This window comes from Bubalus bubalis, chromosome X (assembly GCF_019923935.1).
Source record: "Bubalus bubalis isolate 160015118507 breed Murrah chromosome X, NDDB_SH_1, whole genome shotgun sequence".
Taxonomy (NCBI): Eukaryota; Metazoa; Chordata; class Mammalia; order Artiodactyla; family Bovidae; genus Bubalus; species Bubalus bubalis.
This window is the reverse complement of record NC_059181.1, coordinates 10,972,309-10,984,259: the sequence shown is the minus strand read 5'-3', so window position 1 is coordinate 10,984,259 and position 11,951 is coordinate 10,972,309. Positions and strand designations below refer to the sequence as shown.

Here is an 11,951-nt window from a genome sequence, read left to right as displayed (position 1 = left end):
TTCCATGTCCAGTTCTAACTGTTGCTTCTTGACCTGCATACAGATTTCTCAGAAGGCAGGTCAGGTGGTCTGGTATTCCCATCTCTTGAAGAATTTTCCACAGTTTGTTGTGATCCACACAGTCAAAGGCTTTGGCATAGTCAATAAAGCAGTAGATGTTTTTTTGGTACTCTCTTGTTTTTTTGATGATCCAGCGGATGTCAGCAATTTTATCTCTGGTTCCTCTGCCTTTTCTAAATCCAGCTTGAACCTCTGGAAGTTCACGGTTTACATACTGTTGAAGCCTGGCTTGGAGAATTTTGAGCATTACTCTGCTAGTGTGTGAGATGTGTGCAATTGTGCAGTAGTTTGAGCATTCTTTGGCTTTGCCTTTCTTAGGGATTGGAATGAAAAATGAACTTGTCCAGTCCTGTGGCCATTGCTGAGTTTTCCAGATTTGCTGGCATATTGAGTGCAGCACTTTCACAGCATCATCTTTTAGGATTTGAAATAGCTCAACTGGAATTCCATCACCTCCACTAGCTTTGTTCGTAGTGATGCTTCCTAAGGCCCACTTGACTATGCGTGCCAGGATGTCTGGTTCTAGGCGAGTAATCACACCATCATGGTTATCTGGGTCATGAGGATCTTTTTTGTATAGTTCTGTGTATTCTTGCAACCTCTTCTTAATATCTTTTGCTAAACTGTGTACCCCTGTGCTAAGTGCTGTGGGAGTTTAGAGAAGAGAGAAACATATATGAGCCAGAGCTCAGCAAGGAAGTCTTGAGAAGGGGGCTTGGGATGGTTGTTGATTAATGGGTGGGGCTGGGTAGGTGAAAAGTCAGGACTGGGAGGGAGGATCACGAGAGAGGGAGGAGCCCTAGCGACTGGTGCCAAGGAAGTGAGGAGTGAGGGACTGGGGCAGGAGGGACGGGCAGCCTCTGATGCGCTGCGACCAGACTCCATGAAGGATGAGAGGCACAGCCAGAAGTGACCTAACAGCAGCAACGTTTTAACCCAGCACAAAGGAAGAAAAAAATGGCATTTTTAAAATGTTTTAATATCTAAGGAATGCCAAGTACTGTTCTTTATTTCTACAAGAGTTTTTTGAATAGAAGAACTAGTTACCAAACTTCAGATGAACACAGATAATGTAGAAACTAGAAACATTTATATCCCTTTAAGGCTGATGGTAAACAAGAATATTTTAGAAGAGAATTTCTTTGTCCTTTTGGCAGTTTTAAACTTACACACTGGTTTTGGCTCCATCAATGGCCAGAAAATTCAGAATGATAATCTATTCATGAATAGCCAAGAGATAGTCTTTAAGTTATGTTTTTTTTTCTTTCAATCCAGCATCAGTGCCTTGCATGAAGATGACAGCTTAAACTCAGAACAAGGCTCTGGCTACCTACAAGGAAAGTGTGAAAAGCTAAAGTTACTCAGTCGTGTCCTATTTGCTTTCCCATGGACTATACAGTCCATGGAATTCTCTAGGCCAGAATACTGGAGTGGGGAGCCTTTCCCTTCTCCAGGGGATCTTCCCAACCCAGAGATCAAACCCAGGTCTCCTGCATTGCAGGCGGATTCTTTCCCAGCTGAGCCACAAGGGAAAGGATTTTCTAAGGAAGGGTTTTCTAAAGCAGGGGTTGGAAAGGTAGAACCAGTTACCTGGTTTGGTATGGCTCATAAGCTAAAAATGGATTTTACTTTTGTTTTGATGCTTGAAAAAAAGCAGTGCTTTCTGGGCACTGACTAACATTTCAGGACATGAAAATTATATGAAATTCACGTTTTAGTGTCTGTAAGGAAAGTTTGATTGGAACACAGCCATGCCCATTCATTTCTGTGTTTATGATTGTTTTTGCACTACAATGGCAGAGTTGTGATGTCACCTAAAATATTTACTCTCTGGCCCTTTACAGAAAAATATTTGCTGGCTTCTGTTAAGTCTATGAAGACCTAATATTTACTTATTGTTGTTGTTTAGTCCTTGTGTTGTTGCTGTAATTGCTCAGTCATGTCTGACTCTTTGCAGCCCCATGGACTGTAGCCCACCAGGTCCTCTGTCCATGAGATTTCCCAGGCAAGAATACGGGAGTGTTGGGATGCACAAAAAAAAAAAAAGGAATACTGGAGTGGGTTGCCATTTCCTTCTTCAGGAGATCTTCTCGACCCAGGGATCAAACCTGCATCTATCTCCTGCATTGAAGGCAGATTCTGTACCGCTGAGCCACGATGGAAGCCCAATATTTACTTATACCTACAGGTGGCGAGCTTCCCTTGTGGCTCAGCTGGTAAAGAATCTGCCTGCAATGTGGGAGACCTGGGTTCAATCCCTGGGTTGGGAAGATCCCCTGGAGAAGGGAAAGCCTACCCACTCCAGTATTCTGGCCTGGAGAATTCCATGGACTGTATAGACCATGGGGTCGCAAAGAGTCGGACACAACTGAGCGACTTTCACTTTCACAGGTGGCGCAAGTGGTAAAGAACCCGCCTGCCAATGCAGGAGACATAAGAGACATGGGTTCAGTCCCTCGGTTGGGAAGATGCCCTGGAGGAAGGTATTCTTGTCTGGAGAATCCCATGGACAGAGAAGCCTGGTGGGCTACAGTCCATGGGGTTGCAAAGAGTTGGACATGACTAAAGTGACTTAGCACACAAGCACAGCCAATTTATGGGTCACCTGGGAAGAGGTGGTAGGGAATATTCTATTTGGCTTCTCTGAGCTTCAGAATTTTCTTGAGTTATATTGAGATACTTTATATTATATCTCAAAGATGGATGAACTTTAAAAAATACTTATTGAGGGATTGACCAATGCAAACACTAAGTAATCACTTGTTTGGCTGATTTGTTTAACTTCTTTTTTTCTAGAAGTAAAGAAAGGTATATCTTTAACAGTATAAGAGAGAATCCTATTCCCCTGGCCACATTTTATCATGAGAAAATTTCCTCTCTACTTACTTCCCAGGAGGGAATATTGATGAAGTAACATTGGTGCTTCTTCCACCTCCTCTCATTTACTTTTACCAAGGAAGAAGTGATAGAAAGGAGAAGAAATGGATCATTCCCAGTTCCAACAGTGTGCCCATTTCTGTCTCTATCTGTGTGTCTCTCTCTGTCTCTCTTTCTTGCTACTGCTCTGACTCTGGCTCTCTCAAGCTCTCTCTCAACCTCTCTCCACCACCACCACCTCTTAATAGTGCTGCCCTCAGAGCAGATGCCACTCTACCCTGATTCCACATGTCAAGCACACCTAGTTTGGAGCCACCTGCTGTTCTCACTTGAAAGATTTGATGGGAGATAAACAACTAGGTCCTACTCTACAGCACAGGAAACTATATTCAATATCCCATGATAAACCATAATGGAAAAAAATATGAGAAATAATGTGTATATATATGTGTAACTGAGTCACTTTGCTGTACAGCAGAAATTAACACAACATTGTAAGTCGACTATACTTCCTTTTAAAAAAGAAAGACTTGATGGGAAAAGATAGCAATTTCCTTGCAGCTTGCTAGGTGAGGGTCTGTTTTATAGACACTCTGAGGTAGGGAAGGAAGCAGGTAGGGAGAGTAAGAAGAAGCCTGATTGTGGCCACAAACACAATCTGAATCTCCAATCCAACTCCAGCAACAATGAAGCTGATGTGGGCCATGTGGACCTTACCTAGTTCTTTCTACACTCCCAGAGAAAGACAGAGTTGGAGTACTTGGACCCCTATATGCCCTACAAAGCACTAATGATGATGGAATCTTACAAGTTCTATATCCCATAAAACCAGTTTTGAATATCAGTGAAATATCCTGTATGCACTCATCTGTGTGTGTGTGTGTACGTGTGTGTGTGTATGGGTTCTGTGCCCTCTTTCTTCCTATATCAACTCCATCCTGTGAAAGAAAAACTTGACACACTGAGAAGATGGCTCTTCTCAAGCAACCAACAGATTGTTCTCAGCAGCCATGCTAGCCTCTCATGTAATGTATGAGACAGTTCCCCTCTCTCGATGGATGAAGCCTTTGGGAGCCCTGGGAATGGCCAAGTAGCTGAGCAGAAATGCTAAAAAAAAAAAAAACACAAAACTGTGCACTGGCAAAGTCCAACAGCTTTGTCACACAAACTGGACCCAACAGTTAGCACTCCTCATTAACAATAGCAAGCTGTCTAACCTTGGGAAAGCAGCTTCCTGCTTTGTTTCCCTGAACAGGATTTTGAATAATTATCCTAGCCATATATTTTCATGGTGCCTTTTAAGGTCACCCATAATACACAGACTGTTGTAGCTTTTTTCTATGTTTAAAGGAATAAGAAAAAAAAATCTTACTTTAGTTATTCAGCACTTTAGTCACCACAGATTTGAGCAAGGGTTATTATTGATAATAAATTGATAGAATTCTGGAAATCAAATTTTGAGAAGCTATTTGTGTTTCTTAAAAATGGAGGGTTCACTAAATGAGTCAGGGTAGGCTAACTACTGAAATAACCTGGAAAATCTCAGTGGGTTAACATAATCATGTTTTGTTTCTTGCTCATGTCACAGTCCAACAAGAGTCAGTGAAGGCAAGGTGATTCTCTTCATGTTCATCAGTAACTCCTCCTTCCCCTGGGACCTCAAAGTCGGTCACTAGATGCTCTGCATCTGGGAGAAATAAAAAGAAAGAGAAAAGGCGCTCAGCAGAGCTGGAGCAAGAGAGAGAACATGGAATGCTGCTTGCCAAGGGGGCTTTAAAGGCCAGGGCCAGAGGTGGCACAAATCCCTTCTCCCTGCTGTCTACTGGTTAGAGCTAAGTCACATGGCTATATTAAGCTGCAAGGGAGTCTGGGAAATGTAGTCAAGCTGTGTACCTAGGAAGATGAAAGGGTTTGGATAACATCTAGGCAGACTCAATCATGTAAAAATGTTAGACCTGTTGTAGAAACTGTTGCTTTACTGCTAAGATTCCTCCCACCAGGCAATGCACCAGTGAGTGTTGTCTTCTAATGGCTCACAGCTGCTCCCTTCTTTGGAGACTTGTCCTCAACCAATCTGGAGCTGCTTCAGGGCAGTTACACATCCACACCCCTTACCAAGCAGCCCACCACCAATGGCTGACTGACAGGAAGTAGAAAAGGCCAGCCCCTTGCCTCAGGGGGAGACCAGCTTTGTGGTACAAATCATACTCCAAAAAGCCCTGTGGGATCAGGTAAGTCTCCAACTGAGATTGCTTTCTTGCTTAGTGCCTTCTCTAGCCCCATTTTGATACCTTCACTCCCCTTCTGCCTCTGTGAAGCACTTATACAAGAATCCTCATCTCAGTCTCTGTTCCCAGAGAACCCAACCTGAGTCAGAATTTTACATCAGAGATTAATATTACTCACATCCTTCCATCCTAAGTTGCTTCAGTCATGTCCAACTCTTTGCGACTCCATGGATCATAGCTCACCATGCTCCTCTGTCCATGGGATTCTCAAGGCAAGAATACTGGAGTGGGTTGTTATTTCCATCTCAAAATACTACCCACATCTCATAGAAAAATCATGTGCAAGTACATCTGTAACTATCTAAGTGCTATCAGTAAAATATATATAGTCCTATACTCCATAACAGCTGCCCCAGGTGGTTCAGTGGCAAACAATCTGCCTGCCAAGCAGAAGACACCGATTCAATCCCTAGGTCAGGAAGATCTACTGGAGAAGGAAATGGCAATCCACTCAAGTATTCTTGCCTGGAGAATTCCATGGACAGAGGGGCCTGGCGGGCTACAGTCCATGGGGTCACAAAAGAGTCAGACACAACTTAGTGACTAACCAACAACAACATCCTCAATAAACAAAGACTGCTTTCCCAGCACTACAAACAGAATCTTTTTATGGTAAATATTGATTGTGGCCTCATTCTTCATTTTTGTTTCCTGCCCTTTCTACTTTAACCAAGTCGATGTGGCCACTGGGACATCTAGGATCTGAGTCTCAGTTTTGGAAGGACACAAATGTGTTTATCACATCTTTGGAGGTATCACAGCCCACAGGAGAATGCAGGCACATAAATCACAATTACAGTTAACTCATTTATTCCCATAGTGATATCTCGTCTGTGAACCATGTTCTAGGTGCACAAGTTCTCTCTGAAGATAAATAAATTTAAAAAACAAAACAAAACTGCTTCTCAAATATAGAGCCATAGGAACAAGAGAATTAAATACGGACAGATCAGATCAGATCAGTCGCTCAGTCATGTCAGACTCTGTGACCCCATGAATCGCAGCACGCCAGGCCTCCCTGTCCATCACCAACTCCCAGAGTTCACTCAGACTCATGTCCATCGAGTCAGTAATGCCATCCGGCCATCTCATCCTCTGTCGTCCCCTTCTCCTCCTGCCCCCAATCCCTCCCAGCATCAGAGTCTTTTCCAATGAGTCAACTCTTCACATGAGGTGGCCAAAGTACTGGAGTTTCAGCTTGAGCATCATTCCTTCCAAAGAAATCCCAGGGCTGATCTCCTTCAGAATGGACTGGTTGGATCTCCTTGCTGTCCAAGGGACTCTCAAGAGTCTTCTCCAACACCACAGTTCAAAAGCATCAATTTTTCGGCGCTCAGCCTTCTTCACAGTCCAACTCTCACATCCATACATAACCACAGGAAAAACCATAGCCTTGACTAGACGAACCTTTGTTGGCAAAGTAATGTCTCTGCTTTTGAATATGCTATCTAGGTTGGTCATACCTTTCCTTCCAAGGAGTAAGCGTCTTTTAATTTCATGGCTGCACTCACCATCTGCAGTGATTTTGGAGCCCAGAAAAATAAAGTCTGACACTGTTTCCACTGTTTCCCCATCTATTTCCCATGAAGTGATGGGACCAGATGCCATGATCTTCGTTTTCTGAATGTTGAGCTTTAAGCCAACTTTTTCACTCTCCACTTTCACCTTCATCAAGAGGCTTTTGAGTTCCTCTTCAGTTTCTGCCATAAGGGTGGTGTCATCTGCATATCTGAGGTTATTGATATTTCTCCCGGCAATCTTGATTCCAGCTTAAATAAGGACAGTGAACCTGAGACACCCTTTTTCACAGTCAAGGATGTTTCTAAGTGGTGTTTTGAAAACTAGGAATACAACTTAATCATCTTGTGCCCAATTAATGATTGATTTAAATCAAGAGAGGATCAGAATTACCTGGGAAGTTCTAGAAACCACCTGGGAAGTCCTGTAATTTTAAATTCTCTAGGGGGATTCTTGGCAACTGTTTAAGCTGAGTGATGGGTAGGGGAGCTGGAGGAGATTATATCAATCTAATTTTTTTTTTTTTTTTGGCCATGCCTCAGAGCATGTGGGATCTTACGTTCCCTGACCAGGGATGGAACCCATGCCCCCTGCATTGAAAGCACAGAGTCTTAACCACTGGACCACCAGGGAAGTCCTGCCACTGGATTTTAAAAAAGTAAAATAAAACAACAATAACAACAACAAAGCTATTCTTTCTGGAGCCAGATCTTCCCCAGCAAAGCCTCAACAGATGTGTAATTCTTTAGGAAAGCACTATTACAACCCTGGAGAAGGAAATGGTTACCTACTCCAGTATTCTTGCCTGAAGAATTTAATGGACAGAGGAGCCTGGTGGGTCCACGGGTCCATGGGGTCATAAACAGTTGGACATGACTGAGTGACTAACACTTTCACTTTTCACTTTCGTTACAACTCTAGGGATTATTCTTAAAAATTGGCTTAAAACATATGTGTATGAGAGCCAAGTGTATGAGAGTTCGTCAAAGACATAGCATGACCCACTAGGATGGCTATAATCAAAAAGAGAGACAAGAACAAGTGTTGGTGAGGGTGCAAAGAAACTGGAACACTACTCATACACTGCTGGTGGGAATGTAAAATGAGGCAGCGAAAGCAGTCTGACAGTTCCTCAAAAAAATTAAACTTAGAGTCAGGAAATGACCCAGCAATTCCACTCCTGGGTACAGACCCAAAAGAAATAAAGACACACATCTATATCAAACTTGTACACAAATGTTCATAAGAGCATGATTCATTCAATCCATAAAGTAGAAACAGCCCAAATATTTACCAACTGATGCATGCAGAAACAAAGACACAAAGTGTACTGACACACGCTGCAACATGGATGAACCTGGAAAGCATTATGCTAAATGAAAAAAAGTGAAAGTGTTAGTCGCTCAGTCGTGTTGGACTATTTGTGACTCCATGGACTGTAGCCCACCAGGCTCCTCTGTCCACAGAAGTCTCCAGGCAAGAATACTGGAGTAGGCAGCCATTCCATTCTCCAGCGGATCTTCCCGACTCAGGGATCAAACCCCAGTCTCCGGTATTGCAGGCGGATTCTTTACTGTCTGAGACACCAGAGTAGAAGCCAGACACAAAAGCCACATACTGTATGATTCTATTTACATAAAATGTCTAGAATAGCAAATCTGGAGAGACAGGAGTGGTTGCCTAGGGCTAGGTAGGGAGAAACTTAAGAGAAATGGGGAGTGACTACAGGTTGCTTCTTTTTTTTTTTTTTTTGTGGTGTGGTAACTTTATTTTTTTATTTTATTTTATTTTTAAACTTTACATAATTGTATTAGTTTTGCCAAATATCAAAATGAATCCGCCACAGGTATACATGTGTTGAGGTGATAAAAATGTTCTGGAATTAGTAGTGATGTCTGCACAACCTTGTGAATGTAGTTAAAACCACTGAATTATACACTTTAAAAGGGTGAGTTCTATGGCATATGAATTATGTCTCAATAAAAAAAAAACATGCTATGTATTTAAATACATAGCATGTTACTTCCACCTGCCTATTATTTCTTTGCAGAGGCAAATGAAGAACAGTGTGTATTGGGGAAGATAACAAAGTAGCCTCGCCTCTGCATAAGTCATGCTTGAAATGTAACGCCCAGCCTCTTCCCATCCCTGCTGACCCAAACAGGCCACACTTCACACAGGGTGTTGCCACTCTTTCACCACTTCATTACATTGTATAAATGCCAGGATCATTGTGGACTATGTCAATTAAAAGCAAACATACAGAGTCAGCAGTGAGAACAGTGGAATTGAACTATCTCAAATGGTGCCCTTTCTAAATCTTGCCTCTCCCTGCCTCTTACCCTGGCTTAGAGTCCCCATAGAAGTCTTCAGTGGAGAAAAGCAGTTTAATAATGCAGTCATGTGTCACGTGACACAGTGGGTATGTTTTGGATATGTTTCTAAAACTATATAGACCAGATTTTCATAAGTGAAATTTGAACAAATTTAGAACAGGCTTTAAAATAACTTATTGGACTTCCCTGGAAGTCCAGTGGTTGAGACTCCATGCTTCCAATGCAGGGAGCACAGGTTCAATCCCTGGTGGGAGCATCTCCTCATCCCATGAAGTTTTTCATGCCATGCAGCATGGATCTTATTATGAGTAATCTTACTAAATTACCTCTACTTCTTTGTTGAGTCATCCTTGATTTTCATATATCTAGTTTATTTAAAGTACAGGAGACATAAAGTTTCTGTGTTATAGACACATTTATACATAAGTGATTATTTATATCTCTAGTTCATTAGAGAAGAGCTTCCTGAACCCAGAAAATGGCTAAGTACATACCTTAAGTAGTAAACAATTTAAAACTTTCATTTTGTCCACTTTCAAAACCACACATCCAAAACGTACTTCAGTTCAGTTCAGTTCAGTCGCTCAGTCATGTCCGACTCTTTGCTACCCCATGAATCACAGCACGCCAGGCCTCCCTGTCCATCACCAACTCCCGGAGTTTACTCAAACTCATGTCCATCGAGTCAGTGATACCATCCAGCCATCTCATCGTCTGTCGTCCCCTTCTCCTCCTGCCCCCAATCCCTCCCAGCATCACGGTCTTTTCCAATGAGTCAACTCTTCGCCTTTGTTGGCAAAGTAATGTCTCTGCTTTTGAATATGCTATCTAGGTTGGTCACAACTTTCCTTCCAAGGAGTAAGCGTCTTTTAATTTCATGGCTGCACTCACCATCTGCAGTGATTTCGGAGCTCAAAAAAATAAAGTCTGACACTGTTTCCCCATCTATTTCCCATGAAGTGGTGGGACCAGATGCTATGATCTTAGTTTTCTGAATGTTGAGCTTTAAGCCAACTTTTTCACTCTCCTCTTTCATTTTTATCAAGAGGCTTTTTAGTTCTCTTCACTTTCTTAGTAAAGTTAATTCTAAGTGGGTTTTGTTGTTTTCTTTTTTCTTGTTTTAACTAAATAAAAATTCTTTCTCCGATTAATTTATATAAGAATGACAGTATAAATATTTAAAATAATAACTAAATTTTTAAAAATAGTACAGGCATACTATCAAGATATTGTAGGTTTGGTTCCAGGCCACCATAATAAAGCAAATGTTACAAAAAATATTGGAAAAGCAAGTCACATGAATTATTTGGCTTTCTAGTACATACAAATGTTATGTTTAAACTATACTATAGTCTATTAATTGTGTAATAGCTGTACATACCTTAATTTTAGAAACTGCATTGCTGGCAGGTCCCTGGTTGTCCAGTGGTTCGGACTTGGTGCTTTCACTGCCATGGCCCTGGGCTTGATTCCTGATCAGGAAGCTGGGATCCTGCAAGCTTTGTGACCAAAAAAAAAAAAAAAACTGCATTGCTAAAAAATGTTAACCATCATCTGAGCCTTCATTGAGTCATAGTAACATCAAAGATGACTCATCACAAATCACCATAAAAATATAATAATAATAATGAAAAAATTTAAAATATTTCCAGAATTACCAAAATGTTACACAGAGATATGGAAAAAAGCAAAACAATAAAAAACAAAAAAGGGTACTTCCCTGGTTATCCAGTGGTTAAGACTTCGCACTCCCAATGCAGGAGGTACCAGTTCAATCCCTGATTGGGGAACTAAGATCCCACTTGCCACATGGTACAGCCAAACAAAAAAACACCAAAACAAACAAAAAACACCAAATAAACAAACAAAAAACCCATACTATATTGTATACTTGAAAGTTGCTAAGAGAGTACATCTTAAAAGTCCCAACCAATGGACTGCTGATGGTTTGGTAAATCATACTGCTGATGCTAACAGTTTTCCCTCCTATTTCCTATTTCCATTCTTGTCCCCAACAACCTCTTTGGTCACCCTCTAACGAACATCCTCTGAGAAGTGTCGGTTGAACAGAGTCATCACATCACTGGTGGTACCTGGAGTCCACAAAAGAGATCTACACACAGTTCAAGAGTCAGAGGAAAAATAAAACAATTGTGTTTACATACATTTAATAAATCTGAATTTAAGTAAAATATGATTTTCAAAGAAGTTTTGATTATCATTACAATCCTAAAATTCATGCAACTGATATCGATCAGCTAACATCCATTTGCTAAGGGTGCATTTGATCTTTGTTATAATGATTTTTATGTCACTTGCATATTCTTACTTTTATTTGTCCAATTTGCGTGTCTCCTTGTAACGGTAGTACTTCATCTTATTCCCAATTTGGAAAAATGGACCAGCAATCTATTGAATCATAAAAGCAGTTAAGAAAAAGTTATCTAAATACTGAAGTGCAGAATAACTTTGTAAATGCAAATAGTGCATAAGAAATTGTCAATATAGAGCTGACTCTGTATTGCTGGGATAAAAGTATTTGTAAATGTTATGAGCATAAAAAGAACAGGAATGAGAAATAGAATAATTACATGAAAATTAGGTTTTGTTTCTAGATCCTTGTACTTTACCTGTTTTAAAACTGTCAAATAGTGGCAGGAGGTCACTGGAGCCTTGAATATTTTTCATAAACAGTGCACAATGACCTCTCTGGTAAACTAACTGAGATTTTCCAGAATAAGCTAAAAATTGTGCTTTCCAGGATGCTAAAGGTTCAAGTTGTATTACTGCCAAGAAGTTTGTAAAACCACTCAACAATGTTAATGGAAATGTTATGCTAGGAAGCAAAAAGGAATGGCCTGTTGGCAAAATT

General features: G+C 41.0%; 1 long non-coding RNA gene across 1 annotated transcript; it reads right to left on the bottom strand.

The window, feature by feature from the left end:
* Positions 1–4,482: 4,482 nt before the first annotated feature.
* Positions 4,483–11,488, bottom strand: LOC123331851. Its single transcript, XR_006548649.1, has 3 exons — positions 11,409–11,488; positions 10,461–10,578; positions 4,483–4,624 (listed from the first exon to the last, which is right to left on the bottom strand). It is a non-coding gene; the product is annotated as an uncharacterized LOC123331851 (long non-coding RNA).
* Positions 11,489–11,951: the final 463 nt, after the last annotated feature.